Consider the following 19,936-nt stretch of genomic DNA (forward strand, 5'->3'; position numbering starts at 1 on the left):
GGGGCGTGACAAACTTGGTATCAGAGCAGTTCTATCCTAGGGAGTCTACAAGCCGTGTCTAGTAGAGTCTTGTTTATGGGTGTGTTGTGCACCACACTTATAAGCAGGAGGCTACAAGGCATTTAGGAGTCTGCTACCCTTCATTCAAATCCAAATCGTGCTATAGAGCTGAGTCATAAGAGTTCGAGCCAAAGCTTATGTTTGCTAATGATATAGCGATGCTTTCAATTAGAAAAATTATAACTAGTTAAAGGGCTAATACAACAGCATATAAAAGCATTAGTAGAGAGAGAATTTTTGACTACGTGGCCCTGTTTGAGACCCTATTAGATCGTGCTTACCATATGTGCAAATTTCCCATTTACCCTAAGACGGGAATATCCAACATACCCCGTGAATAACAGGCCATGGGAGTATCAAAAGGTAAAAGTATAAGATTCAACAGGTAACAGAAGCAAGGTGAAGAAGGGTACGAGGTACCTAGTTAATGAAGATTGTCCGAATTTCCACGTCAGGCAGAGAATTAAAAGGATTCTAAGTTACCTTCAACAGAAATAGAGGTATGTACAATTAGTCACACCCATCTCAGTTATGCCCTATGGGAGCTAACATATATATTTAAAAGAAAGAATTGAGTCCACCTCACAGACAAAGGCTTGAATTGTTAGAAGATTATATTATGGATGTTCTATGGCGTCCACAAAAGGTTAAAGTAATAATACCCCGAGCAACAGATCGGAAGATAGCTTAAGCCTACTTAAAGGCTGGGAGAGAAGAGGAAACTAACGAGTTACATCAGGTAAGTGAATTAGGAGTCTGAACATTGCAAAATCACTCTTAACATTAGAGGTACAAGAAAGATAGTACAACAGCCATATTCTATAATGGCTCTACAATAAAGCTAGAAAAAAAAAAGTACCAGTCTCATAAGGAGTAAGTATGAAGCTCCCACCGGATTGTGTACGCACTAGAGGTGCAAGTTTATAGTAGAGCTTCAAGAAGTGGAAGTGAATTCTACCTATGTGGAAGGGAGGTTATTAAAGAGACAGAAGATATAATGCGAGATTAAAAGCTAAGTAAGGTAAAGGTTAAGAAGGTACGAAATGCTCAAATGTAGAAGGTTGTGAATAGTCCATACATCAGATAGCGGGCTGGAAGCGCCATGATTCAGTACCCACAAATGATAGTGGTGTTGTCAGGGACATATCTTCTAGCCTATAGTTTCCAAGTACCGAGAGGTCTAGTTAAGAGAGTAAAGAAGAGTTAGAGACAATTTGATGTCCCGCTTGAAGTTCCTGAATAACATAAGGAAATGTATGGTGCTAGAAAGTTAAAGGAAGGTTGTGAGTACTATAAATAAATATGTGTAGGTCACAAGATAAAGTATGGTAGAGAAACATGGTTTTAGGCGGACATGAGTAAGGATAAGCAGAGGTGATTGAGAAGCTGACGAGAATAGGTAAGGCCTCAGAATTAAGCCCATCAAAACAAGAGAACTGATGGTTTCCGTAAGTTATAAAAAAAAAATAACTCAGTATAGCCTGAACGAACTCAGAGGAGTCTAAGACTATGAGAAATTTGAAGAGATAAAATGTTGCCCTGGTAGTAGAATAATGGTGTAATTGTGATATATAAGAGGATAACGTTAAGGCTATTGATTGGTTAATGATTCAAAGAGGAGGGAAACTCATGAATTGCATGAGATTAGAATACCCCTTATAAGATGAATCACGTTGGGATGCGATGAAATACACTTATTGAAGTATAGTATCATCCCTAGATGGATCAAGAAAATAACTTCAGATGTTTCCTAATGAGACGTGATCCCTAAGGACAATGTATTATGTAAGAGGTTTCAAGTTATCAATGGTAGATTATAGATCCACATTAAGGTGAATCAACAATAGGCAGATACAAGTTCCAAAGTATGAGATGATATCAGGCCTTCATTTTTAAGATGAACAGTAATGAGGAAGAACTAAAGGACTTAGATTTATACATATAGGATAAGAAGCGAGAGGTAACATGGAGTTGGGTAGCAAACCTCGGCAATAATAAACGGAAGCAAGTGTGATAGTGTAGTATGACCTACCTAGATGTAGTAAATCAATAAGGATATATTTACAAGGCTACGAAACAAGATATCGCAACAGTCGTAAGTTTGACAAATTACCGAGCGAAGAACTTTACTACACCTATATACACTGGGAGGAACAACTTGTCATAGTTCTATATATGTTCCCAAAGTGAGGCCTAAAGATTGGCTAAAAGCTGGAGGAAAAGGAACAGAAGAGTCGCATAGGCACACATATAAGGATAAAGTCGTACAAGATGAATGACAGAAGGTCGCAATAATTACGAGGTTGGAAGGATTCAGACCAAAAGTCATGGTGTCAGAAGAGGCCTAAAGGGGGGAATGCCCTGGCCTATGGATTTATTCATAGAACAATTGCCTAGATGGAAAGGCCAGAAATAAAGTATTTATGAGAGCAATAGGTTATGAGACTGATAAGTGCACCAGTCAACATTCGAGGACGAATGTTCCAAAGGGGGGAATGATGTTACAACCCATGTTTTCGTACGTATGAGTCGTCATAAGTCAATTGATGTAAGCTCAGAAGTGAAATCATATTTGAAAAGTTTGCAAAGTAAGTTAATCATATTACCTCGGAGGTTACAAATATTAAAGATCATTAACAACAAGTACAAAGATGGTTGGAAGTTTCACAAGCTAAAGGAATTGAAAACAAATAATGTTTCGTCGAAAGTCGACAAATTGGGAATGTTATAACATGTACTTTTGGAGTGAGACCAGGGTGTTTAAATTGATAAGTAGGTTATGTTATGAGTTATGTTAGTCGTATGATAGTCGTGTGTTATGTTTTGAAGTCAAGCGAGTGGTGGAACAAAAGTCGATGAAAGTCATCACAAGTTACGTTCATAAGTTTTACAGAAACTTTGGGTCAAATGTAACTGCAATTTTCTCCCAATATACTTAGATTTATGGGGTGTTCCACACATCAAATTAAAGATCTATGAGTCTATTTTCCAACGCATTAAACCGTTTGTCAATACGACATCGGAGTAGAGAGATATGGGCATGTTTGCGATACTGCGCAAGCTGCTAGGTGACAAGTAGGTGTGTCACCTACTTGCTTAAATGAAAGCCCAAAAATGGGCCATTTCGGGTCGTCCAAAGAGGCCTTTTAAAGGCCTATTTTCTTCATATATTAGACTTAAAATAGAGCATAATAATCAGACATAAGCTCTGCAAACAAATCCTCCCAAAAATTTCCCACAAACCCTAATTGATTTTCTCTCCCTTTCAAGTTCTAATTGGAGGTAAAACCTAGAGTTTGAAGAACCAAGATAGGAGCTGAGTTATCCAACAAATAAGGTGAGCTTACTGCTCTCTTTCATCCATTTTGTCTGCTGTAAATTCATGGTAAGTCGTTCTATACTTGTAAGAACTCACGGGACGGTGATCGGAAGCCGTGAGTTCGAGTTATTCACTTGTAGCGGACTGTTTTGTGGACTGTTTTGTTGTGCTGTTGGGCAGCATCTTTTACTACTGTTTTGTGAGAGTTTTGGAGGAGGAAGGGTGTGGAGAAACACCACATAAATGCAGGATGTTGGGCTGGTCGTTCATCGTAACAATTTCGGGTTGTTGACACTACTACGGTGGTCGTTTTGTGTATGAAGCGATTGGGGTGTGTTGGGCTGTTTTGTAGTATTGTATGGTATGCATAAGGTTGGAAACTAATGTATATATGTTCTTATTGTTGTTTTTGGTGTTGTGGTGTTATCTTGAATTTGGAAGAAGTAAGGATTATAGGGGAGATGCTGTCCGTTTTAATACAAAATAAGCTTGTCGTTCGTTGTGCGTTAGTTGTACCTTTCGTAACTTAATGATAGTATTATTATCGTTGTTGTAGATTAAGGTGAGAAGAGGTGAGTTCAAGTTGGTGATTGGAAATATTGTGATAAGGTATGTTAAGGCTAAACCTTTCTTCATTTTGGCATGATCCCGTAACTACATGAGTTTGATAACGAGGCATAAAGAGAAGTTTGTATTCCTGAATTTATTCACATTATCCTAATCTCCGAAGTTACAGTATTCTCCCTTATCGAGACTTCATATTCAGTTTAGTATTGTCTTATTTCATCTAAGAGAGCAGAGAGTATATATATATATATATATATATATATACAATGTTACAGTATGTTTACCACCATCGAGCTATAATCGATGGGCAGGCCCCTATTGGGCAACCACTGATCAGATGGTAAGTATATACCGAGCCTACTGTGGCCGAGCGCCTATGAGCGAGCCCAGAATGGCCGAGATACAGAGCCTAGTATGGCCGAGCGCCTATGAGCGAGCCTACTACGGCAGGGCAGTTACACATACCGAGCCTTATAGGGCCGGACAACTTTTTTACATACTATATGGAGAGAGTTGAGTCAGTATCAGCAGGTAAGCATATATCTCCAGACCATTTTTGACTCCCAGTTACATTTCGTTATTATATCATCAATTCAGTTTCAGCTTTCAGTTATTTTGTTGCCTTACATACTCAGTACATTATTTGTACTGACGTCCCTTTGTTGGGGACGCTGCATTTCATGCCTGCAGGTCCTGATAGACAGCTGGATAGACCTTCCCAGTAGACAGAGCCAAATATCAGCTTGGTTGGTAAGCTCCACTTCCCCGGAGTTACCAGGTCTAGACCTTGGAGTCTGTTATATATATACAGGTTTGATGGGTAGGTCGAGGCCCTGTCCCGACCATGATACAGTTCAACTATCTCTAGAGGCTTGTAGACAAGTCCTGTATAGTTTGTATAACAGTAGATGTTCACGGCGGCCTCCTCAGTCTGTACATTTATATATATATATATGAGTTTTTGGGTATGTTTACCCCTTAGATGAGACAGACGATATTTTTAGATGATTCAGAATATGGTCTCATCGGCGTAGGTTGAGGGTTATTCCTCTAGAGTTCACAGTTACAGAGTGGTACGCTCGGGCCGAGTATGGTACCGGGTGCCGGCCACGTCCCTTCAGGTTTGGGGCGTGACAGTAGATCTCCTTTGAGTTGGATTATTGTTAGATTGGCTTACATAACGGGTTGGGTTAGGTGCCATCATGACTAGCTAGATTTTGGGTTGTGACAAGTTAGTAACGGAGCTCTAGATTCATAGGTTCTACGAGTCACGAGCAAGTATCTAGTAGAGTCTTGTAGATTGGTATGATGAAGTCAATACCTATCTTCGAAAGGCTATAGAGCATTTAGGATAAACTTCTCATCTTTCTTTCCTTATCGTGCGACAGTGATTCAGCTTCAAGCGTTTCTCTTTGAATTCCTTCCACTCACTCGTATGCGTATGTGAGCGCTTGGCATTAGCTGTGAAGCGACGACTTGTGATTCCTTGGACGAGGTGTAAGATCATTTTTCTGTGTTTTGTTGAAGGGCCAGTCTAGAAGACTTGAGGCTGGGATTAGATCGCAGCTTGGGCTCGGTAGTTTCAGTTGTGTGAGTATGTGGTTTAGGACTTATATGTCTGGTATTATCTCTCGAAGTGGGATTATTGGCTCAGTGAGTGGTTGGATGATTATATGATGAGTATGATGCGACTGCGGCATGTGTTCAGATGGTTTGAATGTGACGAGAAGAGTTTTCTTAAGATGTAAGAAGGGCTATTGGATGCTCGATTTCTGTGGATGTGTCATACAGTCTAGAGTTATGAAGGTTTTTGAGAGATTCTTTCTTGTTATTTCATTTGTGGAATGAAGTATATTTCATGTCATGTTGATGAGTTCAGACTCAGGAATATTAAGTCATTGTGTAGTATTTGTGGCGGTGAAAGGGTATAGAGAGATGTCAGTTTGAGGCTAAGCAAGTGGGTCTTCACCTCCGGAGTAATCTATGGATGCGTGATCCTTATGATGTTGTGTGGAGTCTTTCATTCTATCAGTGGGTATAGCTGTTGCGATTTGAGTTTGCATTGGTTGAGAAAGTTGACCTGACCATCATGAGGATGAATGCGAGCTTAGCAGATGATTTAAGGTATTATATGGTTTGTGTTACATGAGCTTATGAAGGGTTTAGTTGAATCCCACTGTGGGATTATGCAGTAATAAAGTATGGGTATTGTGAGTTATCATATATTTTATTATATGGCTTTGAGCTATGTGGGGGAGTGTACTATCGGCAATTGGATTGCATGGTTATGTGTTGTATTGGTTTCGGTCTGAGGCATACTTGTGGATCGGTTATGACTTGCAGAGGGTGGTTTTGAGGATGACTTAAGCAAGGAAATTTTTGGATGAATGATGTATTTCACCTTATGGATATATGGGAGTCTTGAAAATGGTCTAGGGTTGCTGTTGGTGATAGATGTAATGTACCAAGAAAAAAGATTCACTCGGTTGCTTAGAGGTGTGGATTACTTCTTTGGGTGTTGTTGTGCAATTGGGGCACAGGTCATTCGGCCCGTTTGGGCGGTGCAATTGAGATTTGAGCAGAGTGGATGACTCTCGAGGAGGTTCTAAAGAGTTTAAGATTTATATGTGGCATTTGAGGATTTTTCGAATTTTTATATGGCTAAGATCTAAGATTTGCATTGTATGGTGCCGGGACTTGCGGTATTTCTATATCACTATGGATTCTACATTTCAGTATTAAAAAGGTAAAAGGAATAATTTTAAATTCACATAAGGTCTCTTCAGAGTGGGTGTCTTGGTTGTGGTACTTTTGGGGTAATTAAGAGGGAATACAACGACTTATGGGCCTTAGGGCAGTGTGGTTTTATGATAGGATCTCTTGTGGTGAGTTTTAGGTAAGGATCGTGGTGTTCTAGCAAGGAGAAGTGTCAACTTGAGGGTAATTCGGAAGTAACTCGGAGAAATAGGACAGCTTGGTAGTAGGTTTGATCAACATGGTAATGGATATAATGGGCTCTTGGGGTACTTATGATGTGGTGAGTCTCTACAGGTGTTTTGTGGAAATACTCTTGAGTTTGGCGACCTGCGTGACTTGGTTGAGTTAGAGAGATTCAGGTCCAATGGTTTGGTGGGTTTCGAAGTGTTCTCGGTGATTTTTACCACAATTTGAGATGGATATTATCTACAGGTATGAGGGGTATGTTGCGTGCTGTGATTTTCTCCTAGACGGGATCAAGCAGAAGCTTTCTAGCTAATCGAGTATGCATTCTGCTTGTGACCCGGAGTTGATTATGAGATTCTCGTACTTTTCATATGATAGCGTAATGGATGTGGTGCGTCCTGTGGGATTGAGATTTGCATGTACAAGGCGGCGGTTTAGTTTTGAAGGGTTGGACATGAATTCTTAGACAACATGGATGGTTTCAAGTGATTATATAAATTCTATTACTACTTGGTATTTCCTGAGGAGGGTGTGCATTTCAGAAGACGCACTGTGTTTTGACTTATGGATGCTTCATTGGTATTGCGGTACTCGCTTGGTTGATCAACTATTGATGTTCAAATTTTACGATGTGGCACAGAAGTATTATAGAAGTATTTCTCGTACGATAATCGTGTATGAGAGATTTGCTAGTCATTCAAGTGGTGGAGTGGGATTGACTATTGTGATTCATGTGTCTATGGAATTGGAGACTAGAAGTTCTCAAAAGCAAATTGTTTCGGGGTTGCGGACTGTGAAGATGTGGCCAAAGTTAGCCAGATGGTGGTACGTGTTATGGTTAGGTCATTGTGGACTTTTGGAGGGCAATATATCCATTTGGGAATTATCGGAGTTCATTTGGGGGCCCATTGGTAGGCCCAATGAGGATGTGTATTCTACACTGGGCCGGATTTATTGACTCAGAACTGTTGGTGTTGAGGGGTATGGCATTTGGTTATATTTGAGCTTGTTCGTCTCCTGGTATGTTCTATGTGCTACTCTTCTATGCTGCGAGGATTTGTGATTTGTTGGTTATATGGACGCATGATGTGGTTCTGTTTTGGCCTTGTAGCGGAATTTGAACGAGATGGTTATTGGTGTGTTGAATGGTTGATTGCGCCTTGGTTATGGTCCTTTCGGACTGTGGAATATTGTGTTATTTTCTTCTCCATGGTTATGGTCATGCACTTCGTGTGCTTGATGTTGAATTACACGCGTGGTTGTTGATTTTGAGCATTGTGGCTTGAGGTATTTCATATGGACCACTCTTTGGATGGGGTCATGCATTGCAACTGGGTTATGTTGGGATATGATCCTTTGTGATAGATTCGTGTGACTTGGTTCTACTGTGTATGATGGGATCATAGCATTGTGTTGTGGTGGTACTTGTTGAGCTTGCGGGACGGTTCTCTCATTGGGTCATTTTTTCATGTTTGAGTACACATGAATTGTTACTTATTGGTGCACAGATTGCACAGTTTGTGGCTTAGGGTCATATTGGTGTGGCATGTCAACATAATAGTTATGGTTGATGATATAAGGTCATTGGACCTAGAATGGATACTATCGTATTTGATTACGGTATATTTGGAAGAATAATATCGAAAGTCGGCTTAGGATTTAGCTTTAGTTCTTGTCAGACGAAAGAGAGCTCCATGTATTGTTGATTTGATGAGTGGTTATGCATTTCTGCATGTTGCATTCATCATCGGAAGTGTATGAAGGTTTTGGAACGAGGTTTTATTTGATATGAGGTTTATTACCGGTATCGGATTTGTTTTGAGCAGTTACTGTGATTGGAAATTTTGCTATGAGTATGCAAGTTTTGTGATATGCCATGTGATTACATCTTGGGTTATGGTAAAGGCTTGATACAGCTTGTTCAGACTTATATAGTGTGTACATGCGAGATTCGGGTCTTGTAAGGAATTCCGGATGTTGGAAATTGGGTTCTAAGGCTTACTGACTAAGGTTACAGTAATGATCTTCAGTTATGGTGTGTTGTCATGCTTACATGGATTGGGTTGACGTGGGATCACCCCTGGTATGCACATGGAAAGGTTACACGGCGATTTGATGGCTTCAGAACGACTCTAGACACGTTCGAGGACGAACGAATGTTTAAGTGGGAAGAATGTAACGTCCCGACCGGTCATTTTGAGCATATGCACTGTGCTTGGTGGTTTGCTGTGACGACCTGGCCGGTAGTCTTGAGAGTTATAGCCCTGATTCCTTATAAATTGTTTTCCCCATATCCTATTCTGCTATTGTGACTTGCCGGGAGGTTTCGTTTTGGTTTTTTGAGTATTTTGGGACTCTTAGTCCCTAAATAGAGGCTTAAGTCTTAGGATTTGGACCGTAGTCGGAACTATGTGAACACGACTCCGAAATGGAGTTTTGTCGGTTTCGTTATCTCAATTAGGTGATTTGGACTTAGGGGCGTGTTCGGATAGTGTTTTGGAGGTCTGTAGCTCATTTAGGCTTGAAATGGCAAAAGTCGAAGTTTTGGAGATCTGGACCGGTAGTCGAATTTTGATACTGGGGTCGGATTCTGATTCCGGAAGTTCGAATAGGTCGGTAGTGTTGAATATGACCTGTGTGCAAAATTTGGGGTCAATCGGACGTGGTTTGGTTGGTTTCGGCATCGGTTGTCGGATTTGGAAGTTTCAAGTTCTTTAAATTTGAATTGGAGGGCGATTCGTGATTTCAGCGTGGTTTGATGTGGTTTGAGGGTTCGATTAACTTTGTATGGTATTTTAGGATTGGATGGTATGTTTGGTTGAGGTCCTGGGGGCCTCGAGTTGATTTCGGATGATTAACGGATCATTTTAGACTTGTGGAAGATAGCAGATTTTTTGGTATTTTGTTGCAGACTTTTTCTTCATCGCGTTCGCGAGAGAGGTCTCGCGATCGCGTAAGGCTTCTGAGATACCAGCTGAAGTTGTTCTTCTCATTCGCAAATATGGGGATGTGATCGCGTAGGTTTTTAAGGATGTGCATCGCGAACGCGTGGGCTAGGCCGCGTTCGTGAAGAGGAAGTAAAGCAGCAGTGGAATTCAAGTGTTGTTCTTCGCGAACGCGTGGGGTTCTTCGAGATCGCATAAGTATAAGAGCCAGTGAATCGCATTCGCGTTGAGTTTTCCGCGTTCGCGTAGGGTTAAATTCTAGGGCAGCGAAGTTGTGCTTCACGATCGTGAGGCTATTTTCGCGATCGTGATTAAGGAATCACTGGGCAGTATTAAACATTTCAAAAATGAGGGTTTGGCCATTTTTATCAAAACTTGAGTTTAGGAGCTCGAATTTGGACGAGGTTTTGGGGGATTTTCAGAGACATCGATTGGGTAATGATTCTACACTCTATTTTGGTTATATCCCACTAATCTATCATTATTTTCATCTTTAATTTCGGATTTTGGGGTTGAAATTTGGGGAAAAAATTGGAAGAAGTTCCGCAATTAAGATTTCGAGTTTTGAAAGGGGTTTCGTAGTTGGATTTGAGTAATATTTATATGGTTGGACTCGTGAGAGAATGGGTGTTCATATTTTGTGACTTTTACCCGATTTTGAGACGTGGGCTCGGGGAGGCTTTTTGGGGCGATTTCCTAATTTCTCGCTTTAGCTTAGATTTCATTGACTAGATTGGATTCTTATAGCTACATTTTATGGTATGTAATTGATTTCGGCTAGCTTTGGGCCATTCGGAGCCGGATTTTCATGGGAAGAGCATTGCTACTGACTAATTTAGCTTGGTTCAAGGTAAGTGGCTTGCCTAGCCTTGTGTGGGGGAAATTCCCTTAGGATTTGGTACTGATTTTACTATGTGAGCGCCGTGTAAGCGAGGTGACGAGTGCGTACACGGGCTATTTGTTCAAAAACCTGATTTTTACTGAGAAATTTACTATTTCCGCCTTAATTGAATATACTAGCATGCGTAGTTACCCTGTTAGCTTATAATAACATGTCTGCGTGCCTTATTTGCTTAATTAAACTCTTTGCAGCATGCCTATTGAATTCCTGCTTCTTTTCCCGACTTGTACTTAGTCTAGACTGCAGATTCTCTTGTTATACTTGTCGTTTGTAATTGATTGCGCTGCGTATTTACTTTGGGACTATGGGACGGTACCCTAGGAGATCCCCCCTGCATATTTACTTTTGGGACTACAGGACGGTATTCCAGGAGATCCCCCTACATATTTACTTTTGGGACTACGGTACGGTATCCTAGGAGATCTCCCTGCACATTTACTTTGAGACTACGAGGCGGTACCTCGAAAGTTCTCCCTGCATATTTACTTTTGGGACTACGAGACGGTATCTCGGGAGATCCCCTGTCGCTTAATTCCGTGCACTGTTATGTTATTGCATTGTGCTTTCCTTTGTTGAACTTTAGTCTCTTATTATACTGCTTATTCTCTTATTTTTATTATTATATACCAGTGAGCCTGACCTGACCTCGTCACTACTCGACCGAGGTTAGGCTCGGCACTTACTGGGTACCGTTGTGGTGTACTCACGCCCTTTCTTGCACATATTTTTCGTGTGTAGATCCTGGTTCCTTTTACCAGCCTCGTCCTTAGTTGCAATCGTTGCTGTTTCGGAGAACTTCAAGGTAAATCTGCCCGCTCCCGCAGATCCTCGGAGTCCCCCTCTATTCCACTATGTTGATTCTTCTCTTATTTCTATAGACACTAATATATAGAACAGTTAGAATTCGTAGAAGCTTGTGACTTACGGTGTTCCGGGTCTTGGGAGTGTCATGTATATTTCGAGAGTTGATTATTGTATATGCCGAGCGGCATCTCAATTGCTTATTAAAATATCTGTTACTATTAGCTGTTAATTTTCATGTTTTTTGATTTATTTCCGCAAGTGTTAGGCTTACCTAGTCGTAGTGACTAGGTGCCGTCATGACGATTCATGGAGGGAGAATTTGGGTCGTGATATTTGAGGGCATGAATATCTCTATATAATATTATGACTTGTGTGTATCATCGATTTTGGTTTTCGGATGATTCGGAATTAGTTTGGAAGAATAAATTTCATGTTTGAAGCTTTAAGTTGGAAGAGTTGACCAACTTTGACTTTTCAGTATTTGATCTCGGATCGGAGTTTTGATGGTTCTGTTAGGTCCGGATGGTGATTTTGGACTTGGGCATATGCCTGGATTTGCATTTGGATATTTCTAGAGGATTTCGGACTATTTGGCAAAAGTTCTAAATTTGAAGGTATGAAATGTTCATAAGTTTGATCGAGAGTTGACTTTGATTATACTCGGTTCGTATTGTGGTTCCGGGAATTGGAAAAGCTTCGTTATGTCCTTCGGGACTTGTGTGCAAAATTGAGGTTATTTCGAGTTGATTTGATATGGCTCGGGTGAGTTTCAGATATGTTTGGGTTGTCTTGCGCTCGTTTTTGATGTTTCGACGTCGTTTCTTAAAGCATAAATGGTACCACATTAAGCAAATGAGATCCAATTTCTGTTTTGACTAAAGAATTATATATGTATCTCTATTACGGAGCCATAGCAAAAAGAATTATCGAATTTGGACATCGTATGAGGGAGTTATGCTTATTTTTGTGTCAAAGAAGAGAGCTAGTGCTGGTACTTCGCAGATGCAAAGTTTGTCCACATCTGCGGCCCGGTAAGTGCAAACAATGGTCTGCAAAAACAGAAATGACAGTTGGAAATGCGAAAATCCATGGGTATAAAAAAATTAGACTGCGTTCTTTTGGTATTTTGAGCATATCTTGAGTTCTAGAGCTCCGATTGAGGTGATTTTCACGACATTCTTCTCGTCTTTTCATGGGGGGTCAGCATATAACTACAATTTGGTATCTTAATATGATCACAGAAGTTCATTTATGAATTAATCCATATTTTGATTGGAGAATTAAGGGGGGTTTATCAAAACCTTTTCTAAAGTGAATAATTTAGTTTTGAACAACGATTCAGAGTCGAAATTGGATGAAATTAGTATGGTTGGACTCGTAATTGAATGAGTTGTCTAATTTTGTGAGTTTTGTTAGGTTCCGAGGTGCAGGCTCGGGTTCGAATTTTTGTTTGACTTTGGATTTTTTATTAAATATTCCACCTTTATCTATTGGGTTTGTTTCCTTTGGCATTATTTGATATTCTTGAGTTTCTTTTGGCTAGTTTTGAGTCGTTCAAAGGTCGGTACGCGCGGGATGACGTTTCTAGAGTATTGTTTGGCTTTCTCGGTATTAGATTTCTACTTGTTCGATAAATTAACTCTTCTAAACTTGGTGTTGAGGGTATGAACCCCTGAATACACGTGTTATATGTTCGATGTTGAGGTGACGCACATGCTAGGTGATGGGCGTGTGGGCGTGCACCGCGTGAATTATGACACGGTAGATTCTGTGGTACTGTGTAGTTATCAAATCTTGTTTTTATCCATGAAATTCCTACATGTAAGAGTAATTGAACTGTGATCCATGTTAGAAATCATGTTTAAGCTATATACTAATTCTATTGGGACTCACTTAGGTAATTTATGTTGTTGAGTTATTTGCTTAAATTGCAATTACATACTCAGCCATATTCATTCATTTGTATATCATATCTCAGTCTCTATTATCAGTAGTTCTCACCTCATGTTATCATTGTTTGGGCTAATTAGCATGAGATTTGTGAGCCAGAGAGACTGGAGAGATTGATAACTAAGTGAGGCCAAGGGACTGATTGTGAGTGATATTTTTGGGATCGGGTTGCACGCCACAACTGACTTTATTGATGCATGCCATGATTAGCTTATATTAGCGCTTGGGCAGGATCCACCCCTCCAGAGTCTGACATACCAGCAGTGAGCGCAAGTACCGATGAGTGCGAGTGCCAAGCGCGAGTGCCAAGTGATTGGGATGTGTTGAGTGATTGAGAGTGTTGAGTGATTGGGAGGTGCTGAGTGATTGAGAGTGTTGAGTGATTGGGAGGTGCTGAGTGATTGAGCATACTGAGTGAGGTTGAATTCTCTGAGAGCATGAGCATATGAGTTTAACCTGGTGCATTACATTTGACTTGGATACTTGGCATGTAGGCATAGAGATGCATTTCCTCATGATATAAGGTATTTTGACATTTATGATTCCTTATACACATTGACATGTAGGCATAAAAATGTACCTTCCTCATGTTATCTGATAGTGGAGCATCTTATATGTTGTTAAAAGGTTTTGGGAAAGAAATCATAGTTTTTCTTACATACTCACATTTTGTTGACTTCGGTGAAAAAATTGGGTTTACTGTTATACATGAAAAGCATGCCTATTTTCCGTAATTGTGAACGAGTTGAGCATCATATCTTTGAGTATTATTTGTACTGTTTTTATTATATTGCTAGGAGTTGTTCTTGACTGTTGGTGTTGGACTTTAACCGTTGTCCAAGCTCGTCAATGCATTCAATCTAAGGATGGGTTTGTTACTTATTGAGTACATGGGGCCAGTTGTACTCATACAACACGTTTGCACCTTGGGGGCAAATATTTGTAACTGATATTGTTGTTTATGGCGGGAGCTAGCTTTGAAGATGAACCTGCGTTCCGGTTGTAGCTGCCTCTTGTTTATGGTAGTTTTAGATTTATAAATATTTGTTTATATATATTTCAAATAGATGATGTATTTATTTCGTACTAGCTTTATAAACTCTAAATCTTAGAAGCTTATAATTTATACTACCAGTCCTTGGGATTCTTTGTATAAAAGTTCACTTATATTTTCATTATTATTTTCTCAGTAGATCTCCTTTGAGTTAGATTATTATAAGATTGGCTTACCTAGCGGATTGGGTTAGGTGTCATTACGACTAGTTGAATTTTGGATCGTGGCAGTTGTACTCATACTACACTCTATACTTCTTGTGCAGATACCATAGTGGGTCCAAGCGCGCTGAGTGAGATAGCCAGATTCAGCTATTAGTGGAGACTTGAGGTATAGCAGCACGACGTCCGCAGCCCTGAAGTCCCCTTCTATGTCATCTTAGTTGTTTATTTTGATTCAGACAGTTATGTTTTATTCAGACTATTATCTGTAGTATTCTAGACGCTCATGTATTCGTGACACCGATTTCTGGGATTATATTTGGATTACATCATTTATTAGTTTATCACTCTATTTCAGACTATTCAGTTTTATTATTATCATTTGATTTGAATTGTTAAAAATAGTTATTAAATATAGCTAACGTTGGCTTTCCTAGCAAGTGAAATGTTAGGCGCCATCAAGGTCCCGAAAGTGGAAATTCCGGGTCGTGACACTTCGCAGATGCATATACTTTAGCATGTTATTTGCCACAGTCCATAAGTATGTGATTTGATATCCTTGTTCTTATACATGTAATCTTGTGTATGCTTTCTGTAATATAGACTGGTTTGACAACACGTGAGTTCTCCTTGCAGTGATTATGATGTTTATGGCACGTGAGTTGTTCGTGCAGCACATGAGTTGTTATGATTTTAGTACGTGAGTTGTCCGTGCAGTGTGTGAATAAGGATCCATCCCATAGGGACACCCTCTCATGTTTCTCTCTTGATGCGTACCCGCAGATTATGAAATATTGAGTGTCTGGTTTTTTTTTTTATATCTTCTCTATATGATGTTTCACTTGGTTGATTGAAACACGATACATATCTTTTCTATGTGTTAAATTGTGTATCTTGACTTGTATCTTGACTTGTTCTATATAGATTTTGATGCTCTTGTTGTGTACATATGTATTCATAAATTGTGCAGGTTTGATTAGTGAGTATCATTAGCCACTCTCGCTAATACCTCATCGAGATTAGTTATGATACTTGCTGAGTATATGAGTTCGGTTGTACTTATATTATACTATGTACTTAATTGTACAAATCTGGGAGTTGGACCTAGCTGACCTTTTCGAGTTGTAGATGTTATTGTGGATACCCAAGGTAGAGCTACATCATGATCGTAGTCCCTGGCGTCTTCTTCTATTATTTTATTATTATCTTTGGTTCAGGCACTGTATTGTATTGTTAGACTTGTATTCATATATTAGAGCTCATGACTCAATGATTCCAGATTTTGGGGTTTTATGTATTAACTCGATTTCTATCTATAGTTATTGAATTTTAGACTCGTTTTTTTTTGCTATTGTTATTTTATTTCGTTGTTGTTTTATGATTGGCTTGCCTAGTAAATGATTTAGGCGTTATCACAACCGGTGGTGGTTTTGGGTCGTGACAGGGTAGTTATTTCTAAATTATATTCTTATTTCTATATTTATTGATGATCTTCAGTTTGACTTATGTGAGATTTAGTTGGCTTACCTAGAAAATTTGAGTTAGGTGTCATCACGACTTGGTGAGATTTGGAGTAGTGTCATTTAAATAAAAAATTCAGAAATACATATACAATTCAAACTATTTACCCTTTAATATTTATTTAATCCTCATTCAATTATTACCCTTTATACCTACTTTATCCCCAACTTTCATATTCTCATATGATCCTCTCTATGATCCCATTTACTATGATCCTCTTTTTTCTTCTTTTCTTTTCTTTCTTTTTATTTTTTCTTTCTTTTTCTTTTTCCTTTTCTTTTTCTTTTTCTTTTTCTTTTTCATCATTTTTTCCCGTTGTATGATTTATCTTCTTTTTATATTTTTTCTCCTTTAATTTTTTTCTTTCTTCTTCTCCCTTTTTAATTTCATTCAAATCTTTTCTTTGTTTCATATTTTCTCCATAATCTGATTCTATTCACTTTTTCGCTTTCTTATATTTTTTAAATTTTTCTCCCGTTACAATAAAGAAGACAACTTGTATAGTAAATCTTCTTTTACTCTTTTTAATATATATAACTGACATAGTATACCTTATTTTCTTTGTTTTATTTTATTTGTTAGCTATCACAAAATAACTTATACAATATACGGTTTTTCTCTTATTCTTTTCTCTTTTGTTTTCTCTTTTTTTAATTTAGTATATTACTACAAATATTTTTGACATATAGTATATCAAAATAGAATATTAGTGTAACAAAAAAGACATATCAGTATAATAAAGTAACATATTAGTGTTTAATATTATTGTATAATATTTTACACAGTAGTATAACGGTATATAAATATATCACATAGGTATATTACTTTTTTATATTTATTTCTACAACTAATTCTTATACAGTGACTAATATCTCCATTGAACTACATCAAACACCTAATTTAATAAAACATTTGAAAAAAGCATGAGAATTTCGTCGAAAATTTAAAAAGGAGCTGAAAATTTCAAAAGACTGAAAAGGATCCAATTATAATAGTCTATTGTTACATTATAGTGTATATTATAATGGTATGTTGTTTTAATAAACTGTATATTGTTGAAATATATATTTTATACCAAAATAGCATAGAATATATTAAAATAATATCTTGTATCCTTCGTTCAACAGTATATTATTACATTATATTGTATATTGTAATAGTATGTTGTTGCAATTGAATGTATTCTATTGCATTAATTATTATTTATAAAAAGAGTATACAATATATCATTTTGATATATAGTACAAAATCATCTTTTTCACTAGTGCAATTCAATTTCAACCCAAAATTTAAAACTATACTTCAAAATCTCCACCAAACTGACTTAAATTTTAGCCACAACCTCTAATCAATATGTCACGACCCAATTTTCACTATAGATCATGATGGCACCCAAAGTCGCCGTTTGGCAAGCCAACGGTGAACTACCAACTTAATTATTCTTTTATTACTTTTGAAATCGTGGATTTTAATAAACAACGAAATTATGTGCAAAAGACCATAAATGTATAAAGTGTTAATGAAACATGAAATAAAATGATGATAATATTAGGTACAACCATAATCATCTACGAGAACTACCCAAAATTCGGTGTCACAAGTGCACGAGCAATCAAGTAGAATATACAAACCATTATCGCTACGATTTGAAATGAAATACACAGAAATGTAAATACAACAGGAAGGAGACTCCGGGTGTTACAGATCGGAGCATGGAGAATAACTCACCCACTAAGTTTTTGGATAATGGGGATGCGCGCCCGAGTAGCCACCAAATGTACTTGCCCCAATACATGCACAATTAGTGCAGAAGTGTAGCATGAGTACGTACATCAACACTTACCTAGTAAGTATCTTATCTAACCTCGAAGAAGTAGTGATGAGAGGTCGACATTGACACTTACTAGTGGTCCAATAAATAAAGTATATGTATTATAAATAGGCATGAAATACAATAGTAATAATGGAAAAAAATGGTAAATAACATGATCCTTCAACATAATGACAGTTTGAAATCTTCAAATATCATATTCTATCACAAATAGATAAGAAATATCTAATAAACACCAAGTCTTGAATCAAAGAGAAATCTCATGTATTTTTGTACTCCTAACGATTATTACGCATGAGTTATGCTGAAGGCGTACGGCCCGATCCATAATAATCGTATACACTACCGAGGGTCGACCGGCGCGAACCATAGATGCATCTCAAATGTACTACCGAAGTCATACGGCCCGATCCATAATGCTAATTCATAGCGTTGCTGATGTGTACGGTCCAATCCACATGCATAGAGAAATTCTTTGAACTACAGTCAAACAATTACAACACAAGGATGAGCACATAAAGGAAACATGATTTTTACTAACAATTAAGTATTCCACCAAAATTTAAGGTAATGAAGCTCGGCACCAACATAATCTCTAATCAAATTTTAATTATAAAGTTAAGTAATTAAACTAACAAGTTGAGTTCAAATAGTACAAATATTGCATGGCAAAGTCCTATGTCTACCCGGACATAAACATGATTTTAGCTACGTACGAATTTTCGTCACCTCGTACTTACACAGCACCCACAACAAGTAGCAAATAACAACTAGAGAACCTGGGGGATAATTTTCTCTTATAAGATTATGCAAGAGACTTACCTTTGCTCCCAAGTCCTCTATTCGGCCCTCAAACCACACTAGTAGCCACGAAATAACGCCGGGCAACCTGAAACTAGTCAAAAATCGTACAAACTGATCAATATATACTCAAAAGTTCATAATTTATCTTTTTGAGTAATTTTTCAACCAAATTCCGAAAGTTCATAAACGTTACCCCTGAGGCCACGTGCTTGGATTCCAAAAGCTTTCGTACATAAATGTTACTCATGACCTTACGAACTCAAATATATAATTTATACTCAATTCCATAATTAATTTCGTGGTCTAACCCTATTTTTATAAAACCCTAGGTTTTTCAACATAATCCCATAATTTTCACAATTTCTATGTTAAAATCTACCCATAAACTATGTATTAAACTCACATCGTCCAAGCAAGGTGTAAGAATGAGAAAATAAGCTTAATCCCGACTTTTAAAAAGTTTTTGCCCCGTGACCCCTTCTTCGCGATCACGGAAGTCACCTCGCGATCGCGAAGGCAATTGACGTCAACGTGCACCAAGGTTCTTCCCGAACACGACCAGGCCTCCGCGATAGCGAAGGTTAACCTGACCAACACTTCGCGAACATGGTCAGCCCTTCGTGAATTTGAAGACGAACGGCCTAGCCCACTCCCCCTGGCCCAGCCCCTTTTACGCGAACGCGAGCATGCTGTCACGAACGCGCAGACTACTGACCCCTAATCTCCACGATCACGATCCTACTATCGCAAACGCGTAGCACAAAAAGTCTCCAGGCTCCAGCCCAAATTCTTTATCGCAAACGCGAGACTCCCTCCGTATTCGCGAAGAAGGAAACCAATAGCAGAAAATATGTCATTTTGGACTTAACTCCGGATGGTCCGAAACACGCTCGAGCCACTCGGGACCCCGTCCAAATAAACCAACAAGTTCATAAACATAATTCAGACCTCCTTGAAGTATCGAAAAACATAAAACAATGTCGAAGACAATAATCGCATCTCAAAATAAAATTAACCAATCTTTGAACTTCAAACTCTTTCAACTAGCTCCGAACACGACGAACTATACTTAGCAT

This window comes from Nicotiana tomentosiformis, chromosome 8 (assembly GCF_000390325.3).
Source record: "Nicotiana tomentosiformis chromosome 8, ASM39032v3, whole genome shotgun sequence".
NCBI lineage: Eukaryota > Viridiplantae > Streptophyta > Magnoliopsida > Solanales > Solanaceae > Nicotiana > Nicotiana tomentosiformis.